Consider the following 9,881-nt stretch of genomic DNA (forward strand, 5'->3'; position numbering starts at 1 on the left):
GAGGATCTAAACCTTCACACTCATTCTGCCATATGCCACTGTGTGGGAAAAGTGGATGTTGACTTTCGGGTTTGGGTCAACAAAATCCACCAGGTCTGGTTCCTCATGGGTGACCCCACAGGGGTCCTCCCTGGGAGCATTCCTGGACCCGCAGCAATGATTTTCCCCAAAAATGACCGCCTCAGGTAGCACTGACTATTTTTTTTCTCTGTGAACATAAAATGCTTGAATAATTTCTTTAGAAACTGAAACTTCACGTACAACTTATTTGTTGAATTGAATTTTAGGGGGAATATTTTTAAAATTTTATTTTTAATTTTGTGGGCACATGGTAAGTGTATATATTTTGGGGTTACATGAGATGTTTTTGATACAGGCAATAGGTAGTAATCTCATCAGGGTAAATGGGTTGTCCATCACTCAAGCATTTCTCCTTGGTGTTACCAACTATCTAATTATACTCTTTTAGTTATTTGAAAATGTACAGTTAAATAATTTTTGACTCTAGTCACCCTGTTGTGCTATCAAATACTAGATCTTATTCATTCTTTCTAATGATTGTTTGTAAGCCTTAAGCATCCTCACTCTGTTCACTCCCACTTCCCTTCCAGACTCTGGTAACCACCTCTATATCCGTAAGTTCAAATGTTTCAGTTCCTACAAATAAGTGAGAGCATGTGAAGCTTGTCTTTCTGTGCCTGGCTCATTTCACTTAACATAATGACCTCCAGTTCCATCCATGTTCTTGCAGATGACAGGATCCCATTCTTTCTTTTTTATGGCAGAATAGTACTCCATTGTGCATGTGAACCCCATTTTCTTTATCCGTGTGTCTGTTGGTGGAGGCTTAGATTGATTTCATATCTTGGCCTTTGGGAACAGTACTACAATAAACATGGGACTGCAGATATCTCTTTGATATACTGATTTCCTTTCTTTTGGGCATATGCCTAGCAGTGGGCATATGGTGGCTCTACTTTTAGGTATTTGAGGAACCTCCAAACTGTTCTCCTCAGTGGTTGCACTAATTTACATTCTCACTAACAGTGCACATGCGGCCCTTTTTTCCACATGCTCATCAGCATTTGTTATTGCCTGTATTTTGAATAAAAACTATTTTAACTGGGGTAAAATGATATCTCATAGTAGTTTTGATTTGCATTTCTCTGACCTGCATGATGTTGAGCAGCTTTCCATATACCTGTTTGCCATTTGGATGTCTTCTTTTGAGAAATGCCTATTTAGGTCTTCTGCCCATTTTTAAATTTGATTATTAGATTTTTCCTGTAGAGTTGTTTGAGCTCCCTATATATTCTGGTTATTCGTCCCTTCTCAGATTGGTGGTTTGCAAATATTTTCTCCCGTTCTGTGGGTTGTCTCTTTGTTGATTGTTTCCTTTGCTGTGCAGAGGCTTTTTAACTTAATGTGATCCCATTTGTCCATGTTTGCTTTGGTTGCCTTTGCCTTTGGGGTATTACTGAAGAAGTCTTTGCCCAGACCAGTGTCTTGGAGTGTTTCCTCAACATTTTCTTTTAGTAGATTCACAGTTTGAGGTCTTAGATTTAAATATTCAATCTATTTTGATTTGCTTTTTGTGTATAGAAAGAGATGGGGTGTAGTTTCATTCTTCTGCATACAGATATCTACTTTTCCCAGCACTATTTACTGAAGACGCTGCCCTTTCCTCAGTGCGTGTTCTTGAACATTTTGTCAAAAATGAGTTCACTACAGATTTGTGGGTTTATTTCTGGCTTTTCTGTTCTGTTCTACTGGTCTATGTGTCTGTTTTTATGCCAGCATTATACTATTTTGTTCACTATAGCTCTGTAGTGTAATCTGAAGTCAGGTAATGTGATTTCTTCAGTTTTATTCTTTTTTGCTTAGAATAGCTTTGGCTATTCTGTGTATTTTGTGGTTCAATATATAGTTTAGAATTGTCTTTTCTATTTCTGTGATGAATGCCTTCAATTTCTTACATCGATGTTTTATAGTTTTCATTGTAGAGACCTTTCAGTTCTTTGGTTAAATTAATTTCTAGCTAGTTTATTTGTAGCTTTTACAAATGGGATTTTGTCTCAATTTCTTTTATAGATTGTTCGCTGTTTGACACCTAAAATGCCACTAATTTTTGTTTGTTGATTTTGTGTCCTTCAACTTTATTGAATTTATCAGTTTAAAAGGTATTTTTTGGTGGATTCTACACATTTTTCCAAATATAAAATCATATCATTTGCAAACAAGGATAATTTTACTTCTTCCTTTCCAATCTGGATGCCCTTGATTTCTTTCTCTTGTCTTATTGCTCTCACTAGGACCCCCAGTACTCTGTTGAATAACAGTGGTGACACTAAGCATCCTTTACATATTCTAGATCTTAGAGGAAAGACTTTTGATTTTCTCCCATTCAATATGAAACTAGCTGTGGGTCTATCATATATGATTTAATTGTGTCAAAGAATGTTCTTTCTGTATGAAGATTTTTATCGTGAAGGGATGTTGATGTTTATCCAATGATTTTTAGCATACATTGAAATTATCATGTGGTTTTTATCCTCCATTCTGTTGATATGATGTATTCTGTTGATTGACTTGCCAGTGTTGAACCATCCTTGCATCCCTGAGAGAAATCCTACTTGATCATGATGATCTTTTTAATGTGTGGTTGAGTTGAGGTTGCTAGTATTTTGTTGAGAATTTTTGCATCAATATCCATCAGGGATTTTGTCCCGTAGTTTTATTTTTGATGTGTCTTTGTCTGGTTTTGGCATCTATTTTGCATTTAAGTGTCCATGGAAGAGGGTGCTGGCTCCTTTACCAGCATACTGGTCTTTTTAATGTATTCTAATTGCTAATCTGCTACTTCTGGAGCAATATTTTTAATGGTTTTAGAGTTTATGAAAATTTTTATTTGAAATGTGCAACAATCATGGATCTCAAGGAGATTTATTTTGAATGTACTTTCATTAGTCAAAATATGGGGAGAGATTTATGTGGCCTTTTGTGGACATTATAATTTAATTCAAAGTAATTCATCTATTTTTGCTGAACTCATAGTTTACAATGCACCTAACAGGTGAATTTCATAGAAGTTACTCAAGAAATGATTGCTGCAAGGGATGTATGTATTTCTGTACATGTATATATAATACTGTAAATTACGAGTAGCCTTTTTTTTGCCCTTGTGAACACATGACCTGTCTCTCCTTCCCCTGAGACATTCTTGTGCCTGGGGAGGGGTTAGTGTTTCTCACAGAAGAAATATAGAGAAGATCCTGGAAACAGACAAATACTGAAGTGCCAAAAGAGGTTCCTACAGAAAAAAATTAGCTTAACAAGCCAAGCAATTGTCTTGATGGAGGACATCTTTTAGACCTCCATCACTAACCCTACCATCCTCCTTGCTTAGGTCGGTCCAGACCCTGCCTCAGAGAACCTCCTGGGAAGGTCCCAGGCCTAGGGAAGTTGTGAAAAGGGTGGATTCCCAAAGTGAAGGCTTCTTAGCTTCCTCCCTTAGGCCTCTAGTCCAGTCAGGGAATGGTGTGCCCTAACTGAAGGGGACCCCAAAGGCAGTCACAGTCCATTCTCCATTTCCCTTTCAGATTCTGAGAGGAGCCTGCCCTACCAATGAGGAGGCACCCCCCCGAGGTGTCCTTCCCCACGTAGGGCAGGGAACAGATTGGCCCAGGCTGGACAATAGGTGGTCCTCTACCAGAAGATGGAGTGTCCCACCCAGGGCCCCAGTTCTGCCCTGCCGTCCTGAGATGGGCAGCCCACCTGTGGCTCCAAGTCAGCATGAGATGCAGAGAGCAGTTGGGAGGGGCCCCGAGGGTTGCACATGGCAGAAGAGGCCTGATCCATGCTCAGAAAGTGTGGATGTCACTAGTCAGACTAACCCCAAAATGCTATTGGCTGTTTAGGTCATTCTGGCTCCTGTGTCCTAGAGGATGGGGATCGGGGTGGGGGTTAGAGATAAAAGAAGGACAGAATAAAGTGTATGATCTCTTTTTGGCCCCTTCAACTGAAAGCTGCCTCTGATTGTACACCTCTGACCCTGATATGTGAGATGCGTGAGTCTATGTGTATGAACCTCTTTAACATGACTTTCTACACCTATATATGGTCTCGTTTCAGAATATGAAAGGCATAGCTGACATTTTTTTTTCTGTTTCTACCCTTTGTGTGTTAGACGCTACAAACACAGATTTAGGGGAAAATACTGTGAAGACACATTTCTCTGTGCCAATATTAAATTAAAGCAATATTAAAAATGCCTTTGAATGTGCTAGACAATTTTGAAAGAATATTTATAAACTCTTCTTGGGAACATGCAGTACTCTGTCCTCCCCTAGCCCCATGAGGTTCCCCACCCTCAATGCCTCCTACAGCCAGGTCCCCCAGTGAAAGGTCCAGGCCCAGCCTCATGGAAATGAACTCTAAGCAAACCAAATTTCAGAGCAGTAGTGCTAACAATATGTGTCATGTTACTGATACTCTTATACTCAGTAAAATAAAAGACTATTAAGGTTGTATGCATACACTAGAAACACGCTGAAGGCAAAATTAACTCTCTCTCTCTCTCTCTCTCTCTCTCTCTTTGTTTCTCACTCTCTCTGTCTCTTTCTTCCTGGAAACACTAAGCTGGACATATTTGCACAGTAATGTAAAGGGTACTTGCAGAATATAGAACTATGTAGACAATCAGTAGTTATTTTCTATGGATGTGTTGTGTGTTATTTCAGGCTACCAAAACACTAAATTTTGAAAAGAATGGCATGTTCTATATAATGCTTCTCACAGCAAACAAGCCTGTTAAAGAACAGTGAATATAATGCAGACACATAAATCTATGATGTGTGTGTATGCATGTATATGTGTGGTTGTGTATGTATGTGTGTATATATATATGTGTGTGTGTATATATATATATATATTCAACCCCACTAGACACACACACATATACACGTGTGCGCACACACGTATACATTTTTAAAGCATTCACAGATGGTAAAAAGTCAAACTTAAATGGGAATCTCATCTCTGTTAACTAAGCCTGTAACTCTGGTTTCTTTCTAAATTTGCTTACATTCCAAATTGGGGTATTCTCTCCTTTATGTGTTTTCTGTCTCCTACTTTGCCCATCGTCTGCAGCCATAAGGTTCTGGTGGGCCTCTCACTTTCAAAAAAGGTGGGCTGTAGGCAGCATCCTTAGCAAACACTCCAGTTGTCTTTGACCATCCAGCCCCCTGCATCGGTCCACGGAGTCTCTCCAGCAACGTCAGGGGAAGCCATACTCCCTGCTGGGCCCCCTCTCTAGACATTACTTTGAAATAAACGATATGATTGAGTTTGGCATAGGATCACAGCACTACTCATAATCCGAATGTTGAAATGTTTGCATCTGCCCACGTAACGCCTTGGTGTTATAACCACAATACAGAGCACTGCATTTTTAGAAAGGCCGTGATTTTTTAAAAAGAAAACATGTCACATTTGTGAATGCAAGATAATTAGAAAACTGCTTTTAAATAAAATTATTAACCTTTTTCCTTCTCCTTTATTTACTCCATATTTCCTAATGTCCCCCAAAAGTATTAATATGCCACATGGTGGCTTTTCTCATCTACTATAAGAGGAAAGGCAAAATAGTTGCTATTCTTTTGTAATTGATGTTGGCATATTAATCATTTATTGAGTGATTTTGTGATCTCTTACATTATACAACATCCTGCTTTATAAAATTGTAGCCTCGAATAGGATTTTAGTTCTTTATCACTGAATTCATAAAACTACCAAGTGACACATAACTTGAAGTCATATAGTCACAACATTTTCAGAAAATATTTTTTTATTGAATAAAAAACCCAGTAAAATTAGCCATCTTGGAAGTTCTATGCCCCCCACCCCTATTTTAGGAATGTTTATTTGATAAATTTTAAAGAAACATCAAAAAAGGAAAAACACAGATAGTCAAAGGGGTCTTTGATAGCTGTTATATAATTTTTGACCTCATATTGCATTTCATATGTATCTCAAATGTGATTTGAAAATAAATTTATAAAATATGATTTTGTTACATAATATCTGCAAAATGATAAAATAACCACCTCCAAACTTCAAATTTCAAACTTAACTAAGGAGGCCATAGTGGATACAAGAGCCAAAGGCTAATATCACAAAATGGACCATTTCATCAAGTCTCCTTAGCCTTAGACCTAAAGGAACCCAAATCTTAGTAAACCAAGAGAAATCTAATGACAAATGAAGAATGATGCTTTTTTTCTATGGATGTCTTCCAGTAACTATCCTCCCTGTTTCTAACTACAGTAAATAAATACACAAGAGGATAGCATGTATTGGGCCATATTATATTATAGTTGAGAAAATCACCATGTGGCATATCATTAACACCATTTTGGGGGTGTTAGCCAATGTGGGGGAAAGAAAGTACTAAAAACTCCCCATTTCCGTGGTAATTACTCAATAATCCCTAGAATCTTGGGCCAGAACATAGCATGTTCCACTTCCCATGTGGCTGAGAGTCCAGTAGCATCTAAGTTTTGGGAGTAAGGGACCATGATGGTTTCCTTCATTTCTGTGACCCCCAGTGATCAGAACAGTTCTTACCACATAATAACCACTCATTAAAATGTTTATTAGATTAATTCATGGACTAGGAAGAAGGACCAAGAAAGTAGTGGAAAGAAAAGAACCTCCATGCATTGCTTATTGTTAATAGCATTCTTTATACGTATGTAGAGGATTAAAACACCAAATTCCTCTGCTTCTAATCTGCCCTCATATTCTTTCTTGAAGTTAAAGATATTTTGGATTGGAAGACATAGATAAAATAAGGACTGGAATAGGGAATTGCAGTCCAAGTGAGGTAAAGGGTTTGTAAGAAGGGATCTTTCAAACTGCAAATGAGGTCTTAGCTTTGGGCCTGGACAAATTATATCCTGGAATCCAAAAATAACGTATGAAGGACATTGTGAATATGTTGCAAGACATTCTGAGCAGCCACAGGGTAGCACAGAGACAGGATAGCTCAGAGGAGCAAGTGCAGTTCTGACTGTGCTCAAGAGGAAGCTGGACGTCAACCTGGGTCAGAGGTGAATGGGTCAGTCTAGGAACAAGAAGTAAAGGGGCGGCTATCTCTGGTGTCTACCTGGGCTCCTCACAAACACAGGTTGGGTGAACTTCGTCTTTTGGGACAAGATTACTGATTTCTAGATAAGAAAAACAGCGTAGACACAGTCAATGTCTGCAACACACTGGCAAATATCACGTTCTTTTCTTCTGGGCGTGAGGAAAGCACATAGATGGCATGCTATTGCAATTGAGATGCCTTACTGGGGTTCAAAGAATATTGAAAGACAGTTCCCCAAGGATATGGGCCATTGGATCAAGGCCAAGCTGGAATTTGTCATCACTAGGATGTGGGCACTGAGGTAATACTGTCCACATTTTTGCCTGGCATAAGGCTTGATGTAATAATGATTTCCGTGGATGGTGAGACCTGCATCCAAAACGTCCTTGTGTTGTAGACAATGAGCTGAATAGAACACAGCAGTATTTGCCTGGGGTAGATAGAGCCCTGCACAGTCCCAGTGGTGCATGGGTGGATGTGCCCAGGGTGCTCCTTGATGCTGAGATAAAGGTGTCCCCAAGGGTCATTGCTTTAACAAGTGCTGAGCCGTGCCAGATTGAATCATTGCTAAAACAAGGATGTTGCACTGCTCAGATAGTAGCTAGAACGTGGTGCTTGATCCTACATTCTGAGTGTAAAAGGGGCCAAAAAATATTCCAATAAAAGTAGGCAAACATAACTCAAAAACAAATCAGGACTTTGTAATATAAGACAAGATCTGAGAAAGCTCAAAAAAGGGGGAAAAAAGACTCCCATTATGTGAAAATATTTTGTAAAAAATATATTGACTTAGTTCTGTGCACCTCCAAGAGTTAGAAGCAATGAATGGAAGACACAATGAGGAACTTTGGCCTAAACAGGGAGAAATAATTTAAAAAGCTCACTGAGGATAAATGTACAACTTTAGAAGATATGTTTCCTGTTATTTATAAATGTTTGAGAAGTGACTGAAAATACCATATTGAAACATCATTGAAAATGATTTAAACGTTGGGTCAGTGTGTGGGTTAGCTCTGCACTTTCCAATAGGGTAGAGCACGTGGCCACTGGACACCTGAAATGTAGTGATCCACATTGAGGTGTGCCTTAAATGTAACTGACCCACCAGATTTCAAAGACTTAGAATAAACAAAAATAAAATAAAATACTACATTGGTATGTTTTTAATTGATTGCATGTTTACTTGATCACATGTTAGATGAATTCGGTTTCATGAAATCTATTAAAACAGTCGCACTATTTTTTGTCTTTACTTCTTCTGGGACTACTAAAATATTTGCAATTACATGTGTGGTTTGCATTCCTTCTATTCCGCAGCACTGGTCTAGATCCCAGCTCTTCAAACTGGTTCTTGGATCCGTAGCAGCAACATCATCTGGGAGACTGCAGAAAATGCGGATCATCCACCCTTGCGAAGACCCATAGAATCCGAGGCTGCATTTTCACACGGATTGAGTAACACTGGTCTGGATGATCATTGCTCTCAAACAATTTTTAAAGCCAGGAAATCTTTTATTCAAAGGAAATCTAAGTGGAAGAATGCTACAAAGATACTCAATGGTGGGATGCTCTGCTTTTCAGGCCTTATGACAGGGAAACCTTAGTCCTTCTGAGGTGCCTTTGTCGCCCTCCACAACTTCACCCTGGTTTCTGCCGTCTTGAGTAAGGCATAATTGGAAAACCCCTGATCTAGAGTGTCTTCAGAGTCTCGAAGCTATACGGACACTATAAATGCCCAATGTTTCATAATTCAGACCAGCCTTCAAGTTTATGAGAAGCAGAATAGCAACCTTTGCCATGACTATAGACATATTAGTTTGGTGAAAACATAATTGCAGTTTCTGCCATTACTTTTAAAAAACCGCAATTACTTTTCCACCAACCTAACAGTTTCGTGGTGCCGTCATGAACTTGTCTGGGCCAGTGGCTACCAAACTCGTCCAATCATCACAATCATTAGAGAATGTTCTTTGAAAAATGAAAATCCTGTGGAATCAGAATTTCCAGGGGAAGTAAGCTGGTAGTCTATTTATTTAACAGTCTCCAGGTGAATTGAAAAGAGTTACAGGAAATTCAGCTACAACCTTCAAAAGAGCAATATCATCTTTCTCAAGAGATGCTTTTTGACTTGAGCTACTCAAATAAATGCTTCAACTGTATACCTTTTAGTTAAACCCAGGTTTTTGCTTTATATTTCTAACTATATTCTCTTAATTTCTACAGAATAAAAGGTGCTAAAAAACACCTAATGTTATCAATTTAAGAATATTCCAACTCAAACTAAAAACTTCCCATCCTATTATGAATAATTTCCTCATAGAAATTGAAGTGAAAGATTTATTGTTCCACTTTTTATTTAAAAAGGACTTGTTTTTGCTTTGTGCTTGTGTGTGTGTGTGTGTGTGTGTGTGTGTGTGTGTGCGTGTGCACATCTGTATGTGTGAGGGGGCAGTCTTGAGTTGGAGAAATATTGTGTATTGTCCTAACAGATTTTTTAAAAGATTTACTGTAAAATGCAAAGATACAAAAGACTTTTACATTTATACAGTAAATTAGATTGACATCCATTGTAACTGAAAATGAGGAGGGGACAGGAGGAAGGAATATTCTTCCTGCTCCCGGACACGGAATCATCCACACACTCTGTGCTGGTGGCCTTACTTCCCCTGTGTGGAGGGAACTGACTTGTCCTCTACTTGTCACCCACCAGAGACCCTCTATGAAAATTGTGTCT

At 38.7% G+C, this 9,881-nt stretch overlaps 1 long non-coding RNA gene across 2 annotated transcripts in view; it reads left to right on the forward strand.

The window, feature by feature from the left end:
- The window catches only part of LOC126956307 (uncharacterized), a 48,047-nt gene extending 38,730 nt beyond the window's left edge, over positions 1-9,317 (forward strand). For both annotated transcript variants that reach the window (XR_007726295.1, XR_007726294.1), the window contains exon 3: positions 8,465-9,317. This is a non-coding gene — a long non-coding RNA (uncharacterized LOC126956307). The remainder of the gene's footprint in view (positions 1-8,464) is intronic.
- Positions 9,318-9,881: the final 564 nt, after the last annotated feature.

The sequence above is a fragment of the Macaca thibetana genome, chromosome 6 (genome assembly GCF_024542745.1).
Source record: "Macaca thibetana thibetana isolate TM-01 chromosome 6, ASM2454274v1, whole genome shotgun sequence".
Lineage (NCBI taxonomy): Eukaryota > Metazoa > Chordata > Mammalia > Primates > Cercopithecidae > Macaca > Macaca thibetana.